Source organism: Anticarsia gemmatalis, chromosome 17 (assembly GCF_050436995.1).
Source record: "Anticarsia gemmatalis isolate Benzon Research Colony breed Stoneville strain chromosome 17, ilAntGemm2 primary, whole genome shotgun sequence".
NCBI lineage: Eukaryota > Metazoa > Arthropoda > Insecta > Lepidoptera > Erebidae > Anticarsia > Anticarsia gemmatalis.
In genome coordinates this window covers 51309-74677 of record NC_134761.1, presented here as the reverse complement: position 1 = coordinate 74677, position 23369 = coordinate 51309, and the positions used below count along the sequence as shown (strand labels likewise).

General features: G+C 61.7%; 2 non-coding genes across 2 annotated transcripts; both read left to right on the top strand.

Annotated features, from left to right (window-relative positions):
• The first annotated feature begins 378 nt into the window (after positions 1-378).
• LOC142980321 (U6 spliceosomal RNA) lies at positions 379-481 on the top strand. Its single transcript, XR_012959875.1, has one exon. It is a non-coding gene; the product is annotated as a U6 spliceosomal RNA (small nuclear RNA).
• A 1-nt stretch (position 482) lies between these two features.
• LOC142980320 (U6 spliceosomal RNA) lies at positions 483-589 on the top strand. The gene has a single exon (XR_012959874.1). It is a non-coding gene; the product is annotated as a U6 spliceosomal RNA (small nuclear RNA).
• Positions 590-23369: the final 22780 nt, after the last annotated feature.

Here is a 23369-nt window from a genome sequence, read left to right as displayed (position 1 = left end):
AATACAATCTCCCTGAAATGTAATAAAATCTCCCTGAAAACTAATAAAATCTCCCTGAAATCCTATATCATCTCCCTGAAATTTCATTACAACATCCTGAAATCTGATAACATCTCCCTGAAAACTCATAAAATCTCCCTGAAATCTTTAACATCTCCCTGAAATCTTATGACATCTCCCTGAAAACTGAAAAATCTCACATCATAACATTGATGAATAATTGATGAGGAGTTAGTTAGTGAAAAAATTCATTAATAATTAATGAGTAATCGAAGTGAAAGTTGGGAAAGAAGTGTGATTCCGACGCCAAGTAGGTGTGACAAGCGACCTGTATGAAGGACGGTTAGGTTAGGTTAGGTTAGGTTAGGTTAGGTTCCCGGACTTCGGCAGTACATATACTAAAATTGGAACGATACAGAGAAGATTAGCATGGCCCCTGCGCAAGGATGACACGCAAAATCGTGAAGCGTTCCACATTTTTAGTACTTGCTTCGGCAGTACATATACTAAAATTGGAACGATACAGAGAAGATTAGCATGGCCCCTGCGCAAGGATGACACGCAAAATCGTGAAGCGTTCCACATTTTTTCCCCCTCGTGGGTCTGCACCTTGTCGTGGTGAGGGGGCTCAGTAGCATTAGCGAAGCCAAGACAGACCCGAAGGGACCGTTTCGTTCTGAGGCCTTCAGGCTCAGAACCAGGTCCCTTCACACCGTGTGGTGGTGCGCGAGCGCCACTGCACGAGAGAGGAAGGAAAACCTCTATAAAAAACCATGGGGGGGCGGACTTTCATGTCCTGCCCGGGGTGGGGGTGTCCGCTGAGTACTGTTCTCGGCGGACCCAAACCGCAAGCCTGGCTCAACTTTTGGGTCAGGATCGGGGGCTGCTTGTCGGAGGTCGGGGAGACAGCGGTCGCGAGGAAGAAAACCTCTATAAAAAATCACTGTGCGTGTCCCTCTGCTTGCAGAGGGCACAGGTGGCGGAGGAGGGACGGGTGATCCGTCGGTGGGAGGGCGGGCTCTCCCGGTTTCGGTATCGTCTCCGGGAGGGCAGACTTCGGTCACCGCCCTCAAACTCGTTATCCCAGTGGAGGTGTCGTGGTCACGTCTCGCGGCCACTGCTGGGACCGAGGGCCTTGCCTTAATTGGCCGGGCCAAGAGGACTTAACCTCACTAAAAAAAGTTAGTTTGTAAGATCCGGTGAAACCTGCCCGACCTCACCGTGTAATAGGGTTACCCAGGTACAGGGGGCTCTGCCTGGGTGGACGGTTTATTTCCCCCATACTCGTGGGACTCTATATGGATTACTTAAATTTAAACAACCAAAACGACGTTAACAGTGGGAGGGGCGAGAAGCCCAACAATGAGGAGGAGATCGGGGGCAAAAAGCCCGGCAGTGTAGACTGCGCAGTGGTGGAGGGTCGTCGCACGCCCAGTGTTGCGCGACCGTCATTGATTGTCGGAGGAGGGGGTTCCAGGCCCCTTACTCCCGTTGTGGTGCTGGAGCGGCTCCCAATCGGAGAGCCGGATGAGTTTATGTCATCGGGTGACGGTGCACGCCGTAAAAGACACCGAACGCCCTCGGTGCTCGGGTCAGAAATTTCGGGCTCGGAAACCGAGACCGAGGACCGCACTGCTCCACGTGAGCCGGTGGCTAGGCGCGGAAGGACCACTTCGGGTGCTCCTTCTACCAGGAGTCGTTCATCGAGGAGTTCGTCCCGTACCGCAATGGGACCCCCGGCGCCCATCTTTGACCCGGACGAGGGGCTTGAGCGCCCAACACTGGAGGCGCCGCATCTGCTCGATGCCGAACAATTAAGGGCGCAGGCCGGCGTGAGTGCAGCGGCCATTTTTGAGGTCGTGCGCACGTCGAAGAACCTCAAAGGGGGTTATATGAGGACCCTCAATGTGGCGGCGACGGGTCTACTTGACATCGTAGAGGCCCTGGCGGACAGAACGGTGTCGGACGAGGTGCGTCGCGTCCAGGTGGAGTTTGCTCGCCTCCGCCGTGAGAATGACGCGTTGAAGGCTGAGCGTAAGTCGCTGCTGCTCGAGTTGGAGCAGGCGAGCGCTACGACCGCCACGAGGGCAACTTGCCCACCGCCTGCCCCAGCAGTCTCGAGTGCCATGCCTCAGATGGGGGAGCTGCTGGAGGAGTTTAGGCGATCAATTATAGCCTCGGTGGGGACAATGATTAATGCCCGCTTGGAGGGCATCGAGGAGCGCCTCCTCCCGGAGACGAGGATTCGTCCACCTCTAAGGGCGGACAGGGCCCCGGTGGTGCCAGTTGGCACCCCGGCGCCGGTGTCGGTGCCGGTCTCGGCGCCTGTTGCAGCGGAGTCCACTCCCGCTGCGAAAAAGTCGGGGAAAAGGTCGGGGAAAAAGGGAAGTAGAAAGGGGGTGAGCCATCCCCCGGTCCCCGAACTGCCGGCGGTTCCTCCAACTCCGGAGGCGATGGAGACCACTCCTGTAGCGGGTCCCTCGAACCCAGCTACAACTTGGACGGAGGTGGTCAAAAAGGGAAAGGGTAAGGGGAAAAAGTCTTCCCCCTCCACGGCAGCACAGAAATCGGCCTCCCAGGCGGCTAAAAAGACCCAGCGGGCCAAGCCTAAACTGACCGCCCCGAAGACGGCCGCGGTGCTGGTCACTCTTAACGCAGAGGCTGCCGCCAAGGGACTAACTTATGCCCAACTTATGGGACGGGCGGAAGAGGCGGTGAACCCGGCGGACTTGGGCATTGAGTCCGTCCACTTCCGACGATCCGCCACAGGGGCCCGGATCATAGAGATCCCAGGCTCCCAAGGCCAGGACAAGGCCATTGCCCTGGCCGATAAATTGAAGGTTGCCCTCGACGGGGTTGCCGAGGTAGCGGTCCCCGTCAAATGCGCCGATCTGCGGGTGCTGGGGCTTGGGGACACGGCCACCGTTGAAAAGGTGGCCATCGCTGTGTCTCGTGCCGGAGAGTGTCTGGTGGACCAGGTCAAGGTCCACCCAATCACCGCGGGCCCCGATGGAATGGGCTCGTGCATAGTCGAGTGTCCGGTGGCGGCCACGAAGACTATTTCGAAGGCGGGCAAATTAATGGTCGGATGGACCTCCGCAACGGTCCGACTACTAGAGCAGCGGCCTCTCCGCTGCTACAAATGTTTGGGCGTTGGCCACACAAGGCCGACATGTCCCTCTTCCGTCGACCGCAGCAAATTATGCTTCCGGTGCGGCGAGGAGGGCCATAAAACTGCGGCCTGCAAATCCGCAACCATGCGGTGCGGCGTTTGCGCTGCGGCCGGAAAGCCGGCCGGACATTTAATGGGGGGGAGGCTTTGTGCTCCCCCCACGGTAAAAGGAAAGTCGGGCGTGGGGGCGTGGAGAGCTCCCACCGCCCCGATTCGACCAGTGAGGGCAGAAAGGGAGGCTAGCATGTCAGAATAATAATGGATTGTAGTCGACATGCTAGCTTCCTTCAGGCGAATCTTAACCACTGTGCGAGGGCACAAGATCTTTTCCTTCAATCCCTCGCGCAGTGGCAGGTGCAGGTGGCGGTGGCTTGCGAGCCTTATTTCGTCCCCCCCCATTCTAACTGGGCCGGGGACCTCGACGGTTCGGTGGCGGTGGTGGTCCGGATGGATGCTGGCCCGCCTCTTATTATTGTCGAAAGGGGGCCAGGTTATGTCGTGGTCAGCTGGCGGGAGTACACCATTGTTGGGGTGTACTTCTCCCCCAACCGCTCCCTGGCAGAGCTCGAGACGTTCCTGGACTCTGTCAGGGCGGCAGTATCTCGCAGGTCGCCGGGGTCTATCTTAGTCCTCGGTGACTTCAACGCGAAGTCCCGGGCGTGGGGCTGCCCCGTCACGGACGGGAGGGGGGAGGCGGTCCAGGTATGGGGACTCCTCTCCGGGCTGTCCCTGCTTAACTTGGGGACAGTCCACACCTGCGTGCGGCACAACGGGGGGTCTATTGTGGACCTCTCCTTTGCCACTCCTGCAGTCGCGCGCAGGGTGGTCGGATGGAGGGTGGAGGAGGATGTTGAGACCCTATCTGACCACTTGTACATCAGATTTGTGGTCTCCCCTCCCTCGGGAAGTGCAGCGAGTGGGCAGCGGCCCGTCAGCACCTTCCCCAGGTGGAACTTGGGCCGGCTCGACAAGGAGCTGGCGGAGGAGGCGGCCATCGTTCACCGATGGTTCGCCCCCAGGCCGGAGGAGGGAGCCGACACGGAGGAGTTGACCGGCCGGATGCAGACCATCCTTGCAGAAGTGTGCGATTCGTCCATGCCGAGGGCGCGGCGCCGACCAGCACGCAAGTCCGTCTACTGGTGGACCCCAGAAATAGCCGAGCTACGGATAGCGGCCAACAGAGCCCGTAGAACACACGCCCGTTGTCAAGCACGGAACCGGCGGGCTCCGGGCCGGGAGGGAGCCGATGTTGAACTGACGGACCTGCGGGAGCAGTACGGAGCTGCTAAGCGAGCCCTACAACTGGCCATAAGCCAAGCCAAATCGGCCGCCTTTGAGGAGATCCTGGCGGACCTAGACAGGGACCCGTGGGGGCGTCCCTATCGAGCGGCTCGGAAAAAATTACGCAATCTTGGCGCCCCGTTAACGGAAACCCTACAGCCGGATCTCCTCGGCAGGGTAGTGGGCGAACTGTTCCCCGATTCGCCGGGACACACGCCCCCGGTGATGGCTCCTCCTACTCTAGAGCCCGCAGAGGAAGAGGCTCCCCCCCTTATCTCCGAGGGAGAGATGGAGCTGGCCCTGGACCGCCTTCGTGGCAGGAAAACGGCTCCGGGGCCTGACGGCGTCCCGGGACGAGTGCTGGCGGTAGCGTCAAAACATCTGGAAGAACAGCTTCGGGGACTCTTCAACGCATGTATCAGCAGGGGAGAGTTCCCGAAGCAGTGGAAGGTCGGGCGGTTGTGCTTGCTCCCGAAAGGGGGAGATCGGTCCCCTGATTCCCCCTCGGCATACAGGCCGATTGTTTTGCTGGACGAGACGGGCAAGTTACTGGAGAAGATCATCGCATCTCGTCTCGTCCAGCACTTGGATGTGGTTGGGCCCCAACTCTCGGAGGCCCAGTACGGATTTAGGGCAGGGCGGTCCACTCTAGACGCCCTAACAGCCCTTAAAGAGCTGAGTAAAGGAGCGGTTGCGGCTGGAGACGTAGTCCTGGGGGTATCGCTGGATGTGGCGAATGCCTTCAACAGCATTCCGTTTGAGACTATCATGGAGGCACTCCGGTACCATGGGGTGCCCCCCTATCTCCGGAAGCTGTTGGGGGCGTACCTCCAGGACAGAGAAATTGTCTGGGAGGGCCGAGATGGCCGACTTTATGCGCGGAAAATGACGTGCGGTGTTCCACAGGGGTCGGTTTTGGGTCCGACCCTGTGGAACATCGGATACGACTGGCTCCTCCGCGGGCCAGTTCCCCCCGGCGCGGAAGTCATCGGATACGCGGACGACACCTTCGTCGCTGCCCGGGGCGGGACCTATGAGGAGGCGGCGCGACTGGCCACAATCGCCGTGTCACTGGTGGTGGACCGGCTCGCGCTCTTGGGCCTAAGGGTCTCCTTAACGAAGACGGAGGCCCTCCTATTTCACGGACCGCGGAGGGGACCTCCCCCGGACGCGCGCATAGTTGTCCAGGGAGTGGAGGTGCCGGTGAGGGCCCAACTCAAGTATCTGGGCCTCACCTTGGACGGACGGTGGAACTTCGGGGCCCACTTTACACAAATGGCCCCGAAGCTGATTGCCGCAGCGGCCGCTCTAGGCCGGCTGCTACCAAACCTGGGGGGCCCGGGCTCGGCCTGCCGGCGCCTTTACACAGGAATTGTCCGGAGCATGGCGCTGTACGGTGCCCCCGTGTGGGCGGACGCTCTCACCGCTAAAAACTTAGTATTGTTGAGGAGACCCCAGAGGGTGATAGCGGTGAGAGCGATAAGGGGGTACCGTACCATATCTTGGACGGCGGCTACCCTGTTGGCGGGCGACCCTCCCTGGGAGCTTCAGGCGGGGGTCTTGGCGCGGGTGTATGCCTGCAAAACAGAGGCGCGACATCGAGGCGAACGCCCAGAATTTGACGAGGTGCGTAGGATCAGGTCAGAGGCGCATACCGACCTAATCGAGAAGTGGAATGAGCAGTTGCGGTCCCCAGTAGCAGGCCGCGACACAGTAGAAGCGATACAGCCACACCTGTCGAGATGGCTGGGAAGAAAGTGGGGGGTTCTGTCCTTCCGGCTGGTGCAGGTACTTACCGGACACGGCTGTTTCGGTAAGTACCTGCACCAGATTGCGGGTCGGGAGCCAACTCCGGCCTGCCACGAATGTGGTGCGCAGCAAGATACAGCGCACCACACACTGGTTGAGTGCGCGGCCTGGGGGCCGCAGAGGCACGCTATGTCGGCGTTCGTGGAGGGGGACCTCTCGCTAACTAACGTGATCAGCTCGATGCTGAATAGCGAGGGGTCCTGGAGGGCGGTGGCCACCTTCTGCGAGTCAGTCATTTCGCAGAAGGAGGCCGCGGAGCGGGATCGTGAGGCGTCTTCCTCCGACCCGCGCCGCCAGCGGAGGCGGGGTGTAAGAAGAAGGAGGTATGCACACCTCCTCCCCCCGCCGCAGTAGTAGAGGAGTAGTAGAGGCAGGAGTAGTCGTTGGGCCGCCTGGTCCGGGAGAGGGCAGTCTGCCACCTCCGGGCTCGGTGGCCGGTGCGGATTATACCGGAGGCCGGGACATACTGCGCATCTGCGCGTAGTCTGTCCCGGCCTCCGAAGGCCCTCTTCGGCCGGCGAACTCGGGGGAGTTTTCTGGCCATTGCACGAGGGGGCATGTGGAGGGACGGCACCAGTGTGTTGCGGTGTCGTCCCACACTGTGGACGGGTCCATGATTGGACAGCCGCGTCGGGGCTGCGGTTGCGTGCTTTAAGCGATCCCGCAGCCTCGACATTATGCGGAGGAGGAAGCAACACCTCGGTGGTTTAGTGGGTAGGCCTAGCCCTTCTGGTTCGGAGAGCCCCACATACCCCAGCGCTCCCCCGGGCGCTGGGGATGCAATTTCATGCATTAACCGAGTTAAAAAAAAAAAAAAAAAAAAAAAAAAAAAAAAAAAAAAAAGGTTCCCGGACTCCCCCGACGGGTCTCCACCTTGCTGTGGTGGGGGGGCTTAGTAGCCGCGAGCCTTGAGGTGAGGGCGCACTTCGGCCGAGGTGAAGCGAAGAGAGACCCATTGGAGAGGCCGCTTCCCTGTCTGGGCGGTACCGCACTAACCCGGGGGACCAAAGCGGCCGGCCGGCTGGGCCGAGGCGACGTAGGTCCGGCTGGTTTTGGAGGGGCTAGTCGCGGAGGAAGAGGTGTTCTAGTGTGTCGTTGCTGGGCACCCTATCCTCCGCGACTGGGCGGGGCCGCACCGCGTGATGCGGCAATGGTGGGGCTGCCGTGGGGAGTCGGGGGTCGGGCGGTCGGACCCGGCTCTTAACCCATGGCGGCTGGTGGTGGGACCGCAGAGCCTGGGAGTGGGCAGACTACCACTTTCGGGCTCGTTGGTCGACGAGGAGGTGGCGGCGGCCTACACACCTTTCCGCCGCCGGCGGCCGGGACAAGCTGCGCATCTGCGCGAGGCCTGTCCCGGCTTCCGAAGGCCCCCTGGCTGGCGAACTCGGGGGAGTTTTCTGGCCACTGCACTAGGGGGCATGTGGGGGGACGGCACCCGTGTGTTGGGGTGTCGTCCCACACTGTGGACGGGTCCACATTGTGGACGGCCGCGTCGGGGCCGCGGATGTGTGCCTAAAGGCGTTCCCGTGGCCTCGGCACTAAGCGGCGAGGAGGCAACACCTTGGTGGTTTAGTGGGTAGGCCTTGCCCTTCTGGTTCGGAGAGCCCCACATACCCCAGCGCTCCCCCGGGCGTTGGGGATGCAATTTCATGCATTAACCAAGTAAAAAAAAAAAAAAAAAAAAAAGGTTAGGTTCCCGGAGGATAGTTACGCAACCTTGGCGCCCCGTTAACGGAGACCCTACAGCCGGATCTTCTCGGCAGGGTGGTGGGCGAACTGTTCCCCAATTCGCCGGGACACACGCCCCCGGTGATGGCTCCTCCTACTCCGGAGCCCGCAGAGGAAGAGGCTCCCCCCCTAATATCCGAGGGAGAGATGGAGCTGGCCCTGGACCGCCTTCGTGGCAGGAAAACGGCTCCGGGACCTGACGGCGTTCCGGGACGAGTGCTGACAGTCGCGCTCAAATATCTGGGAGAACAGCTTCGGGGACTCTTCAATGCATGTTTCAGCAGGGGAGAGTTCCCGAAACAATGGAAGGTCGGACGTTTGTGCCTACTCCCGAAAGGGGGAGATCGACCACCTGATTCCCCCTCGGCGTACAGGCCAATTGTTTTGCTGGACGAGACGGGCAAGTTACTGGAGAAGATCATCGCATCTCGTCTCGTCCAGCACTTGGATGTGGTTGGGCCCCAGCTTTCGGAGGCCCAGTATGGATTTAGGGCAGGGCGGTCCACTTTAGACGCCCTAACAGCCCTTAAAGAGCTGAGTAAAGGAGCGGTTGCGGCTGGAGACGTAGTCCTGGGGGTATCGCTGGATGTGGCGAATGCCTTCAACAGCATTCCGTTTGAGACTATCATGGAGGCACTCCGGTACCATGGGGTGCCCCCCTATCTCCGGAAGCTGTTGGGGGCGTACCTCCAGGACAGAGAAATTGTCTGGGAGGGCCGAGATGGCCGACGGCATGCACGGAAAATGACGTGCGGTGTTCCACAGGGGTCGGTTTTGGGTCCGACCCTGTGGAACATCGGATACGACTGGCTCCTCCGCGGGCCAGTTCCCCCCGGCGCGGAAGTCATCGGATACGCGGACGACACCTTCGTAGCAGCCCGGGGGGGGACTTACGAGGAGGCGGCGCGACTGGCCACAATCGCCGTGTCACTGGTGGTGGACCGGCTCGCGCTCTTAGGTCTGAGGGTCTCCTTATCTAAGACAGAGGCCCTCCTATTTCACGGACCGCGGAGGGGACCTCCCCCGGACGCGCGTATTGTCGTCCAGGGAGTGGAGGTGCCGGTGAGGGCCCAACTGAAATATCTGGGCCTCACCTTGGACGGAAGGTGGAACTTCGGGGCCCACTTCACACTGATGGCCCCGAAGCTGATTGCCGCAGCGGCCGCTCTAGGCCGGCTGCTACCAAACCTGGGGGGCCCGGGCTCGGCCTGCCGGCGCCTCTACACAGGAATTGTCCGGAGCATGGCGCTGTACGGTGCCCCCGTGTGGGCGGACGCTCTCACCGCTAAAAACTTAGTATTGTTGAGGAGACCCCAGAGGGTGATAGCGGTGAGAGCGATCAGGGGGTACCGTACCATATCATGGACGGCGGCCACCCTTTTGGCGGGCGACCCCCCCTGGGAACTTCAGGCGGGGGTCTTAGCGCGGGTGTATGCCTGCAAAGTGGAGGCAAGAACGCGGGGCGAACGCCCTGACTTTGACGAAGTGCGGAGGACCAGGTCAGAGGCGCAAACCGACCTGGTCCAGAGATGGGACGAACAATTGCGGTCCCCAGTCGCCGGCCGGGACACGGTGGAGGCGATCCAGCCACACCTTTCACGATGGCTGGGAAGAAAGTGGGGGGTTCTGTCCTTCCGGCTGGTGCAGGTACTTACCGGACACGGTTGTTTCGGTAAGTACCTGCACCAGATTGCGGGCCGGGAACCAACTCCGGCCTGCCACGAATGTGGTGCGCAGCAAGATACAGCGCACCACACACTGGTTGAGTGCGCGGCCTGGGGGCCGCAGAGGCACGCCATGTCGGCGTTCGTGGAGGGGGACCTCTCGCTAACTAACGTGATCAGCTCGATGCTGAATAGCGAGGGGTCCTGGAGGGCGGTGGCCACCTTCTGCGAGTCAGTCATTTCGCAGAAGGAGGCCGCGGAGCGGGATCGTGAGGCGTCTTCCTCCGACCCGCGCCGCCAACGGAGGCGGGGTGTACGAAGAAGGAGGTATGCACACCTCCTCCCCCCGCCGTAGTCAGTAGTTAGTAGGAGTAGTTGTTGGGTCGCCTGGTCCGGGAGAGGGCAGTCTGCCAACTCCGGGCTCGGTGGCCGGTGCGGATGATACCGGAGGCCGGGACATACTGCGCATCTGCGCGTAGTCTGTCCCGGCCTCCGAAGGCCCTCTTCGGCCGGCGAACTCGGGGGAGTTTTCTGGCCATTGCACGAGGGGGCATGTGGAGGGACGGCACCAGTGTGTTGCGGTGTCGTCCCACACTGTGGACGGGTCCGTTGATGGACAGCCGCGTCGGGGCTGCGGTTGCGTGCTTTAAGCGATCCCGCAGCCTCGACATTATGCGGAGGAGGAAGCAACACCTCGGTGGTTTAGTGGGTAGGCCTAGCCCTTCTGGTTCGGAGAGCCCCACATACCCCAGCGCTCCCCCGGGCGCTGGGGATGCAATTTCATGCATTAACCGAGTTAAAAAAAAAAAAAAAAAAAAAAAAAAAGGTTCCCGGAGGACAAGTCTGCCAAGCAATTGGCAGAGGCTATCCAAAGCAATTTGGAGGCAGTAATCGCGGTCGCCGACAAGTCCGGCCACCTTAAAGGGACTTTTATTAAGTCATTAAAAGACGCTGCCCGAAACATCAGGCTGGCGACGTCTGAGTTAAGTCGGCGGTCCGCGACGAATGAAAACCTAGCGCTTCAGGCGCAAAACAGCCGGCTAAAGGCGGAGGTCGACCACCTCAATAAAGAGATGGCGGCGCTTAAAGCTGTGGTGGAGAACATCCACACCACCACCACCGGCGCCCAGCCCGTTATAATTGGGCAGGCGCCTCCATCCGTGGAATCCGCCATCGCCGACCTCCGCCTCATGGTGGACGCCCGTTTTGGGGCCATAGAGGCCCGGCTTCCGCCGGAGCCCCGCATTCGTCCGCCCCTGGCGGCGGACAAGAAAGCGGCAGGGGCACCTCCTGTGCCCGCCGCTAGAGCGAAGAAGACGGCGGCACCAACTCCTGCCGCCAGAAAGGGCAAGGCGACGGCGCCACCAGCGCCGGCAACAAAACCCACCACCGCGCCAAATCCACCGGCTCCCAAAGGGAAGCGCGACAAACAACCACAACCGTCGTATAGCGCGGTGGCGGCCATGCCCGCTAAAGAGGCTCCCGCAATCCCGGCGACTGCCAACGAGTGGCAGCTCGTCGGGAAGAATGGAAAGGCGGCAAAGGCGCCAAAGGAAAAGGCGCCTAAAACAACAAAGAAGAAGGCGTCCAAGAAGAAGGCGGCGAAGCTCCGGACTCCTAAATCGGCTGCAGTCGTCATAACACTGCAGCCGGAGGCGGTGAAGAACGGCGCCTCCTACAAGGACGTCATTGGGGACGCAAAGGCCAAAATCAACCTGGCCGACTTGGGCATAGGCCCCAATGACGTCCGGTTCAAGGTTGCCGCCACGGGGGCTCGCATGTTTGAGCTCCCAGGAGCGTCCGGAGCCGAGAAGGCGGACGCCTTCGCCTCGAAATTACGCGAGGTACTGCCGGAGGACATCGTCCGGGTGTCCAGGCCCACGAAATCCGCCGAGCTACGCATCACGGGCCTGGACGACTCCACCTCCCCGGAGGAAGTAAAAGCCGCCCTCTCTAGGGCTGGCGAGTGCCCAGCGGACTCCGTCCGGCTGGGTCAGATCCGCCTCGGCCCTCACGGCGGCGGATCTATTTGGGCCTGCTGCCCAGTTGCGGCGGCCAAAAAACTTGTCGATGGCCGCCGCCTCTTGATCGGTTGGGTGTCGGCGCGGGTGGAACTTCTCCCCCCACGCGAGCGCCGTTGTTACCGCTGCCTGGAAGGCGGCCACGTCTGTGCGCGGTGCACATCTGAAGTAGACAGGAGCGGCACGTGCTTCCGGTGCGGCAAGCCGGGCCACATTGCCCGGTCGTGCTCGGAAGCACCGAACTGTGCCGTATGCGCCGCGGCAGGCAAGCCGGCGGCGCACGTGGTGGGGAGCAAAGCCTGCGCCCCACCAAAGGGCCAAAAGAAGAAGGGGAATTTGGGGGAAAACCCCAAGAAGAAAAGTAAGAAGAAGGGCAAGAAGACTGCGAAGAAGGCCAAGGCCGCTTCGCAGTCGTCAGACCGGCCCGCGGCCTCCAACGCCGCCGAAGTGCCGGTAGACGTGGTGGAGATGGAGACCCAACAGTAATGGCTCTCCATCTCCTCCAAACGAACTTGAACCACTGTGCCAGGGCCCAGGATCTCTTCTCCCAAAGCCTGGCACAGTGGTCGATAAAGTTGGCAGTGGCGGCAGAGCCGTACTTTGTTCCGCCCAGGGATGACTGGGCGGGTGATTTAGACGGCTCAGTAGCCGTAGTTTCCCCGGCCGCCGTCGGAGTTCCGCCCCTCGTGCCCACAGCGAGGGGCCATGGTTATGTGGCGGTCACATGGGGAGACATAGTCGTCGTCGGCATATATTTCTCGCCAAACCGGAGCCTGGCTGAATTCGAGGCGTTTCTCGCGCGGATCGGCACCGTGGTCGGCCGTGATAGGTCTCGCCCCGCCTTGGTCCTGGGGGACTTCAATGCCAAGTCCACGGCTTGGGGTTCCCCCTCTACGGACGTGCGGGGCGAGGAAGTCGAAGATTGGTTGGCGGCCACGGGCCTTGTTGTCTTGAACCGGGGTGCCGTGGACACGTGCGTGCGCCAGCGGGGTGGGTCCATAGTGGACCTCACATTTGCCACCCCCGCACTTGCGCCCCGTGTCCAGTCCTGGAGAGTCCTCGAGGGGGTTGAGACCTTATCTGATCACAGATACATTCGGTTCAGCATCTCCCCGGTTACCTCGAGGGCCTTGCCTAACCAGGATGCCCCGGTCGAAGTCGGACCGCGCTGGTCCCTGAAACGCCTCGACAAGGAGGCGCTAGTCGAAGCCTCCATCGTCGACGCCTGGATTTCACAGGCGTCAGAAGATCGACCCGTCGACGTGGAGGCGGAAGCGGACAGGCTCCGGGCAGACATGACCCGCGTCTGCGATATTGCGATGCCCCGCGTCCGGTTCTGTCCCGGACGGCGGAGGGTATATTGGTGGTCGGCGGAAATCGCGCAGTTGCGCAACAATTGTACTGCGGCACGCCGCCGCTACCAACGCCTCCGCAGGAGGCGTCGCCGACCCCCAGACGCGGAGTCACAAGAGGCGGAGCTGTACGAGAGGTACAGAGCGGCGAAGAAGGCCCTGTCCACAGAAATCTGCAGGGCCAAAACCGCCGCCTGGGGAACTCTTCTGGAGACATTGGATACAGATCCATGGGGGCGCCCGTATCGCTGGGTCAGGGGCAAACTTCGCCCCTGGGCCCCCCCACTTACGCAAAGTCTCCAGCCCCAGGTGGTCGAGAACGTGGTGTCCGCTCTGTTCCCTCTCAGGGCGGCACACATCCCGCCGCCCATGGCTCCGCCGGGCGAGACGCCGACGACGACGACGACGACGGAAGAGGAGGAGGAGGAAATCCCCCCGGTGACCCGGGTAGACCTGAGGGTGGCGGTGCAACGCCTCGCGGCTAAGAACACCGCCCCAGGGCCCGACGGCATTCCAGGCCGAGCGTGGGTCCTGGCTCGAGAGGCCCTCGAGCCCCGACTACTGGGGCTCTACAACGCGTGCATAGAGAGGGGCGAGTTCCCGGCACCGTGGAAGACCGGGAAGCTCGTCCTGCTGAAGAAGGAGGGGCGCCCCGCGGACTCGCCGTCCGCGTACCGGCCCATAGTGTTGCTGGACGAGGTGGGCAAGCTCTTCGAGCGCATCGTTGCAGACCGCCTCGTCGCACACCTAAGTTGTGTTGGGCCGGACCTAGCGGACCAACAATTTGGGTTCCGCAAAGGGCGCTCCACGATCGACGCAATTGCACGCGTCAGGGCCCTGGCGGAGGACGCAGTAGCCCAGGGAGAGGTCGTCTTGGCGGTGTCACTCGACATCGCCAACGCCTTCAACACCCTCCCCTGGAGTAGCATACGGGTGGCACTCGAATATCACCGAGTGCCACTCTACCTCCGCCGCATTGTCGGGGCTTATCTCGAAGGAAGATCGATTGTCTACCCGGGTCAAAATGGTTGGTCGCGGAGCGTAGTCTCGTGTGGGGTTCCACAGGGGTCGGTTCTAGGCCCTCTCCTGTGGAACGTAGGCTACGACTTCGTTCTGCGCGGTGCGCTCCCGCCGGGCGTCGGCATATTCTGCTATGCCGACGACACGTTGGTAACAGCCCGGGGGAAGACGCACCGCGACGCGGAGGTGCTGGCCACAGCTGGGGTCGCACAAGTCGTCGCTCGCATCCGGCGGCTGGGTCTGGAGGTGGCACTAGAAAAGTCGGAGGCCCTATTTTTCCATGGGCCCCGACGCCGCCCTCCACCCGGATCCAGCATTATAGTAGGCGGAGTCACCATCGGCATCGCACCGTCGATGAAGTATCTCGGACTGACTCTCGACGGCCGATGGGACTTCACAGCCCATTTCAGTCGGCTGGCCCCCAAACTCGTAGGTGCGGCGGGCGCACTATCTCGCCTGCTGCCAAACCTCGGGGGGCCAAACAACACCTGCCGACGGCTGTACGCCGGGATCGTGCGGTCAATGGCCCTATATGGCTCACCCATTTGGGCCAATGCCCTGTCGGCCAAGAACATCGCCGCGCTGCGACGTCCGCAGCGCGTGATGGCCGTCAGGGCCGTGAGAGGCTACCGCACGATCTCCTTTGAAGTGGCGTGCCTACTGGCCGGAACGCCGCCGTGGGACTTGGACGCGGGGGCCCTCGCGTCACTCTATACATGGCGCGAGGAGGCCCGAGGCGGAGGCTCACTGCCAGCGCCTCAAGAAATCGAGGCGCGGAGAGCAGAGCTCCGCCAAGATGTCCTGGCGGCGTGGAAGCGACGATTGGAAGACCCCAGCGCCGGCCTCGTAACTATCGAGGCCGTGCGGCCGGCGGTCACGGAGTGGCTGGAGAGAGGGCACGGCGCGCTCACATATCGGCTGACGCAGGTCTTGACCGGACATGGTTGTTTCGGCAAGTACCTGTGTCGCATAGGCCGCGAGCAGACGCCCAGGTGCCATCACTGTGGTGACTGCCCCGATACGGCGCTGCATACGCTGGCACACTGCCAGGCGTGGTCGTCGCAGCGCCGTCAATTGACCGGGGTGGTCGGGAGCGACCTCTCGCTCTCGGCTGTGGTTCTGTCCATGGTCGGGAGCGAGGCAGCGTGGTCGGCCGTCGCCTCATTTTGTGAAGAGGTCATTTCCCTCAAAGAGGCGGCGGAACGGGAGCGAGAAATCAACGCTCCCCTCCCTTCCCGCGCAAGACGCACTGGGCGTCGTAGGCGCCGGGACGATCTCCGGCCCCCGTGACGCGGACCTGTGGGCGGCGGAGGCGGAACGCTCCGTCGCCTGGACAGGGAACAGGTCCGAGAGGTGGGGAGTGCGCTGTGTGTTCCTGGCGCACCCCCGTGAAGTGGAGAGCTAGGGGGGGACAATCCTCAAGTCCGCCCCCGCTCGAAGTAGGGCCCGCATCCAAAGCGGGCCGTCACCGGCTGGGACGCGGAGTATCCGATTGGAGGTACCGCGTCCTGGCCACGTTATGGTGACTGTAGAAGGAACACCGTCAGGTTTTTAGTCGGTATGCCCATGTTAGCCGGAACGCCTTGCCGGCGGGAGAGCCCGACAGACCCCCGCTTTCCTCCCTGGGGCGGGACATGCAGTAATGCATTTTCCTGACGCAAAAAAAAAAAAAAAAAAAGGTTCCCCCTCGTGGGTCTGCACCTTGTCGTGGTGAGGGGGCTCAGTAGCATTAGCGAAGCCAAGACAGACCCGAAGGGACCGTTTCGTTCTGAGGCCTTCAGGCTCAGAACCAGGTCCCTTCACACCGTGTGGTGGTGCGCGAGCGCCACTGCACGAGAGAGGAAGGAAAACCTCTATAAAAAACCATGGGGGGGCGGACTTTCATGTCCTGCCCGGGGTGGGGGTGTCCGCTGAGTACTGTTCTCGGCGGACCCAAACCGCAAGCCTGGCTCAATTTTTGGGTCAGGATCGGGGGCTGCTTGTCGGAGGTCGGGGAGACAGCGGTCGCGAGGAAGAAAACCTCTATAAAAAATCACTGTGCGTGTCCCTCTGCTTGCAGAGGGCACAGGTGTCGGAGGAGGGACGGGTGATCCGTCGGTGGGAGGGCGGGCTCTCCCGGTTTCGGTATCGTCTCCGGGAGGGCAGACTTCGGTCACCGCCCTCAAACTCGTTATCCCAGTGGAGGTGTCGTGGTCACGTCTCGCGGCCACTGCTGGGACCGAGGGCCTTGCCTTAATTGGCCGGGCCAAGAGGACTTAACCTCACTAAAAAAAGTTAGTTTGTAAGTTCCGGTGAAACCTGCCCGACCTCACCGTGTAATAGGGTTACCCAGGTACAGGGGGCTCTGCCTGGGTGGACGGTTTATTTCCCCCATACTCGTGGGACTCTTTATGGAACCTTTTTATCAAAACCAAATCGATGTAAACAGTGGGAGGGGCGAGAAGCCCAATAGTGAAGAGATCGGGGGCAAAAAGCCCGGCAGTGTAGACTGCGCAGTGGTGGAGGGTCGTCGCACGCCCAGTGTTGCGCGACCCTCGTTGATTGTCGGAGGAGGGGGTTCCAGGCCCCTTACTCCCGTTGTGGTGCTGGAGCGGCTCCCAATCGGAGAGCCGGATGAGTTTTTGTCTTCGGGCGACGGTGCACGCCGTAAAAGACACCGAACGCCCTCGGTGCTCGGGTCTGAAATTTCGGGCTCGGAAACCGAGACTGAGGACCGCACTGCTCCACGTGAGCCGGTGGCTAGACGCGGAAGGACCACTTCGGGTGCTCCTTCTACCCGGAGTCGTTCGTCGAGGAGTTCGTCCCGTACCGCAATGGGACCCCCGGCGCCCATTTTTGACCCGGACGAGGGGCTTGAGCGCCCAGCATTGGACGCGCCGCATCGGCTCGATGCCGAACAACTAAGGGCGCAGGCTGGCGTGAGTGCAGCGGCCATTTTTGAGGTCGTGCGCACATCAAAAAACCTAAAGGGGGGTTATATGAGGACCCTCAATATGGCGGCGACGGGTCTACTCGACATCGTGGAGGCCCTGGCGGACAGAACGATGTCGGACGAGGTGCGCCGCATTCAGGTGGAGTTCGCTCGCCTCCGCCGGGAGAATGAGGCGCTGAAAGCTGAGCGCAAATCCCTGCTGCTGGAGCTGGAACAGGCGAGCACTACAACCACCACGAGGGCAACTTGCCCACCGCCTGTCCCAGCAGTCTCGAGTGCCATGCCTCAGATGGGAGAGCTGCTAGAGGAGTTCAGGCGCTCAATTATAGCCTCAGTGGGGACCATGATTAATGCCCGCTTCGAGGGCATCGAGGAGCGCCTCCTCCCGGAGACGAGAATTCGCCCACCTCTAAGGGCGGACAGGGCCCCGGTGGGGCCAGTTGGCACCCCGGCGCCGGTGCCGGTGCCGGTCTCTGCTCCGGCACCTGTTGCAGCGGAGTCCACTCCCGCTGCGAAAAAGTCGGGGAAAAAGACGGGGAAAAACAAGGGGAATAAAAAGGGGGTAAGTCATCCCCCGGTCCCCGAACTGCCGGCGGTTCCTCCGACTCCGGAGGCGATGGACACCACTCCTGTAGCGGGGTCCTCGAAACAAGCGACCACCTGGACGGAGGTGGTAAAGAAGGGAAAGGGGAAGGGGAAAAAGTCCCCCCCCTCCACGGCGGCACAGAAACCGGCCTCCCAGGCGGCTAAGAAGACGCAGCGGGCCAAGCCTAAGCTGACCGCCCCGAAGACGGCCGCGGTGCTGGTCACTCTCAACACGGAGGCTGCCGCAAAAGGAGTTACCTATGCCCAGATTATGGAGCGGGCGGAAGAGGCGGTGAACCCGGCGGACCTGGGCATAGAGTCCGTCCACTTCCGCCGATCCGCCACAGGGGCCCGGATCATAGAGATCCCAGGCGCCCAAAGCCAGGACAAGGCCAATGCTCTGGCCGATAAGTTGAAGGCCGCCCTCGACGGGGTTGCCGAGGTAGCGGTCCCCGTCAAATGCGCCGACCTGCGGGTGCTGGGGCTTGGGGATACGGCCACCGTTGAAAAGGTGGCCATCGCTGTGTCTCGTGCCGGGGAGTGTCTGGTGGACCAGGTCAAGGTCCACCCAATCACCGCGGGCCCCGATGGAATGGGCTCGTGCATAGTCGAGTGTCCGGTGGCGGCCACCAAGACGATATCGAAGGCGGGCAAATTAATGATCGGATGGACCTCCGCAACGGTCCGATTGCTAGAGCAGCGGCCTCTCCGCTGCTACAGGTGTTTAGGTGTTGGCCATACAAGGCCGACATGTCCCTCTCCCGTCGACCGCAGTAAAATATGCTTCCGGTGCGGCGAGGAGGGCCATAAAACTGCGGCCTGCAAATCAACCATGCGGTGCAGCGTTTGTGCTGCGGCCGGAAAGCCGGCCGGACATTTAATGGGGGGGAGGCTTTGTGCTCCCCCCACGGTAAAAGGAAGGTCGGGCGTGGGGGCGTGGAGAGCTCCCACCGCCCCGACTCGACCAGTGAGGGCAGAAAGGGAGGCTAGCATGTCAGAATAATAATGGATTGTAATCGACATGCTAGCTTCCTACAGGCGAATCTTAACCACTGTGCGAGGGCACAAGATCTTTTCCTTCAATCCCTCGCACAGTGGCAGGTGCATGTGGCGGTGGCTTGCGAGCCGTATTTCGTACCCCCCCATTCTAACTGGGCCGGGGACCTCGACGGTTCGGTGGCGGTGGTGGTCCGGATGGATGCTGGCCCGCCTCTTATTGTCGTTGAAAGGGGGCCAGGTTATGTTGTGGTCAGCTGGCGGGAGTACACCATTGTTGGGGTGTACTTCTCCCCCAACCGCTCCCTGGCAGAGCTCGAGACGTTCCTGGACTCTGTCAGGGCGGCAGTATCTCGCAGGTCGCCGGGGTCTATCTTAGTCCTCGGTGACTTCAACGCGAAGTCCCGGGCGTGGGGCTGCCCCGTCACGGACGGGAGGGGGGAGGCGGTCCAGGTATGGGGGCTCCTCTCCGGGCTGTCCCTGCTCAACTTGGGGACAGTCCACACCTGCGTGCGGCACAACGGGGGGTCTATTGTGGACCTCTCCTTTGCCACTCCTGCAGTCGCGCGCAGGGTAGTCGGATGGAGGGTGGAGGAGGAAGTCGAGACCCTATCTGACCACCTGTACATAAGATTTGAGGTCTCCCCTCCCTCGGGAGGTGCGGCGAGTGGGCAGCGGCCCGTCAGCACCTTCCCCAGGTGGAACTTAGGCCGGCTCGACAAGGAGCTGGCGGAGGAGGCGGCCATCGTTCACCGATGGTTCGCCCCCAGGCCGGAGGAGGGAGCCGACACGGGGGTGTTGGCCGGTCGGATGCACACCATCCTCACTGAGGTGTGTGATTCGGCCATGCCGAGGGCGCGACGTCGACCAGCACGCAAGTCCGTCTACTGGTGGACCCCGGAGATAGCCGAACTTCGCACATCAGCCAACAGAGCCCGTAGAGCACACGCCCGTTGTCAAGCACGGAACCGGCGGGCTCCGGGCCGGGAGGGAGCCGACGTTGAACTGGCGGAACTACGGGAGCAGTACGGAGCTGCCAAGCGCGCCCTGCAACTGGCCATAAGCCAAGCCAAATCGGCCGCCTTTGAGGAGATCCTGGCGGACCTAGACAGAGACCCGTGGGGGCGTCCCTACCGAGCGGCTCGGAAAAAGTTACGCAACCTTGGCGCCCCGTTAACGGAGACCCTACAGCCGGATCTTCTCGGCAGGGTGGTGGGCGAACTGTTCCCCAATTCGCCGGGACACACGCCCCCGGTGATGGCTCCTCCTACTCCGGAGCCCGCAGAGGAAGAGGCTCCCCCCTCAATTTCAGAGGGAGAGATGGAGCTGGCCCTGGACCGACTTCGCGGTAGGAAAACGGCTCCGGGACCTGACGGCGTTCCGGGACGAGTGCTGGCAGTCGCGCTCAAACATCTGGGAGAACAGCTTCGGGGACTCTTCAATGCATGTTTCAGCAGGGGAGAGTTCCCGAAGCAGTGGAAGGTCGGGCGATTGTGTTTGCTCCCGAAGGGGGGAGATCGGCCTCCTGACTCCTCATCGGCATACAGGCCAATTGTTTTGCTGGACGAGACGGGCAAGTTACTGGAGAAGATTATCGCAAATCGTCTCGTCCAGCACTTGGATGTGGTTGGGCCCCAACTCTCGGAGGCCCAGTACGGATTTAGGGCAGGGCGGTCCACTATAGACGCTCTGACCACCCTGAAGGAGATCAGCAAGAACGCGGTTGCGGCTGGAGACGTCGTCCTGGGGGTATCGCTAGACGTGGCGAATGCCTTCAACAGCATTCCGTTCGAGACGATAATGGAGGCACTCCGGTACCATGGAGTGCCCCCCTACCTCCGGAAGCTGTTGGGGGCGTACCTCCAGGACAGGAAGATCGTGTGGGAGGGCCGAGATGGCCGACTTTATGCACGGAATATGACGTGCGGTGTTCCACAGGGGTCGGTTCTGGGTCCGACCCTGTGGAACATCGGATATGATTGGCTCCTTCGGGGGCCGGTCCCCCCCGGTGCGAAAATTATCGGATATGCAGACGATACCTTCATAGCAGCCCGGGGCGGGACTTATGAGGAGGCGGCGCGACTGGCCACAATCGCCGTGTCACTGGTGGTGGACCGGCTCGCGCTCTTAGGTCTGAGGGTCTCCTTGACGAAGACGGAGGCCCTCCTATTTCACGGACCGCGGAGAGGACCCCCACAGAATGCGCGCATAGTTGTCCAGGGAGTGGAAGTGCCGGTGAGGGCCCAACTGAAATATCTGGGCCTCACCTTGGACGGACGGTGGAACTTCGGGGCCCACTTCACACAATTGGCCCCGAAGCTGATTGCCGCAGCGGCCGCTCTAGGCCGGCTGCTACCAAACCTGGGGGGTCCGGGCTCGGCCTGCCGGCGCCTTTACACAGGAATTGTCCGGAGTATGGCGCTGTACGGTGCCCCCGTGTGGGCGGACGCTCTCACTGCTAAAAACTTAGTATTGTTGAGGAGACCCCAGAGGGTGATAGCGGTGAGAGCGATCAGGGGGTACCGTACCATATCGTGGACGGCGGCCACCCTTTTGGCGGGCGACCCCCCCTGGGAACTTCAGGCAGGGGTCCTGGCGCGGGTGTATTCCTGCAGAGCAGAGGCGCGAACTCGGGGTGAACGCCCGGATTTTGATGAGGTGCGGAGAGTCAGGGCAGAAGCGCAATCAAACCTGATTGAGAGATGGGACGAACAGCTGCGGTCCCCAGTCGCTGGCCGTGACACGGTAGAGGCGATACAGCCACACCTATCGAGATGGCTGGGAAGAAAGTGGGGGGTTCTGTCCTTCCGGCTGGTGCAGGTGCTTACCGGACACGGTTGTTTCGGTAAGTACCTGCACCAGATTGCGGGCCGGGAACCAACGCCGGCCTGCCACGAATGTGACGCGCCAACAGACACGGCGCACCACACACTGGTCGAGTGCGCGGCCTGGGCGCCGCAGAGGCACGCCATGTCGGCGTTTGTGGAGGGGGACCTCTCGCTAACTAACGTGATCAGCTCGATGCTGAATAGCGAGGGGTCCTGGAGGGCGGTGGCCACCTTCTGCGAGTCAGTCATTTCGCAGAAGGAGGCCGCGGAGCGGGATCGTGAGGCGTCTTCCTCCGACCCGCGCCGCCAGCGGAGGCGGGGTGTACGAAGAAGGAGGTATGCACACCTCCTCCCCCCGCCGTAGTTAGTAGTAGTAGGAGAAGTCGTTGGGCCGCCTGGTCCGGGAGAGGGCAGTCTGCCACCTCCGGGCTCGGTGGCCGGTGCGGATTATACCGGAGGCCGGGACATACTGCGCATCTGCGCGTAGTCTGTCCCGGCCTCCGAAGGCCCTCTTCGGCCGGCGAACTCGGGGGAGTTTTCTGGCCATTGCACGAGGGGGCATGTGGAGGGACGGCACCAGTGTGTTGCGGTGTCGTCCCACACTGTGGACGGGTCCAATAATGGACAGCCGCGTCGGGGCTGCGGTTGCGTGCTTTAAGCGATCCCACAGCCTCGACATTATGCGGAGGAGGAAGCAACACCTCGGTGGTTTAGTGGGTAGGCCTAGCCCTTCTGGCTCGGAGAGCCCCACATACCCCAGCGCTCCCCCGGGCGCTGGGGATGCAATTTCATGCATTAACCGAGTTAAAAAAAAAAAAAAAAAAAAAAAAAAAAAAAGGTTAGGTTAGGTTAGGTTAGGTTGAGAATCCGACCCCGCCGTTCCGGCGGGCAGAGCCCCCTCGTACTCTGGGGAGGGGCAACAAATGCGTTCCGACAGCCGGCTGGAAAGTTCGGTTGTCGATGGGCCGTCCTGCGCCTCGGGAGGTCCTGGGTCTGGAGAGGCAGGAGGAGGTAGAGTTGAGGTCGGAGAAGGTGACCTTGTTTCATCAGGTCCACCTGGAACGGGTGTCAACAGTACTGATAGCACCAGCAAACAAAACAAGGAGTGCCTTCCGAATAGAGACGGTAAGGGAAGATTCCTTCCGTCCAAAAAGGCCGAGATTGGGGGCAAAAAGCCCGGCAGCTTAGACTGCGCAATGGAGGAGGGGCGGCGCACGCCCAGTATTGTGCGCCCCTCGTCTGTGATCGGTGGAGGAGGGGGTTCTAGGCCCCTGTCCCCCGTGGTAGTGCTGGAGCGGCTCCCCATACACATTACGAGCCCCAGCGTAAGATCCCGTGTCGCTCAGGAGTCCAGTGTCGATTCCGACACTGGCTCCGACATGAGCATCCTTTCTGATGCCAACCATCCGTCGGAGAGTGGCCGCCTTTGGCGGAAGCGACGACCGCGCCCCGAGTCCGAGGAGTCGGACGGGGCGCGGAAGAAAAAGAAGGCGCCGGCAAAAAGAGCGCCAGATTCCGACCCGGAGGAGAAGTCTGCCAAGCAATTGGCAGACACAATCCAGGATAACTTGGAGGCAGTTGTCGAGGTCGCCGACAAGTCCGGGAACCTTAAAGGGACCTTTATTAAGTCCCTAAAAGACGCCGCCCGGAATATCAGGCTGGCGGCGTCGGAGCTAAGTCGGCGGTCCGCGACAAGCGAAAACCTGGCGCTCCAAGCGCAGAACAGCCGGCTAAAGGCGGAGGTCGACCACCTCAAAAAGGAGATGGCGGCGCTGAAGGCTGTGGTGGAGAACATCCACACCTCCACCACCGGCGCCCAGCCCGTAACCTTTGGGCAGGCGCCTCCGTCAATCGAAAGCGCCATCGCCGACCTCCGCCTCATGGTGGACGCCCGCTTTGGGGCCATAGAGGCCCGGCTTCCGCCGGAGCCCCGCATCCGTCCGCCCCTAGCGGCGGACAAGAAAGCGGCAGGGGCACCTCC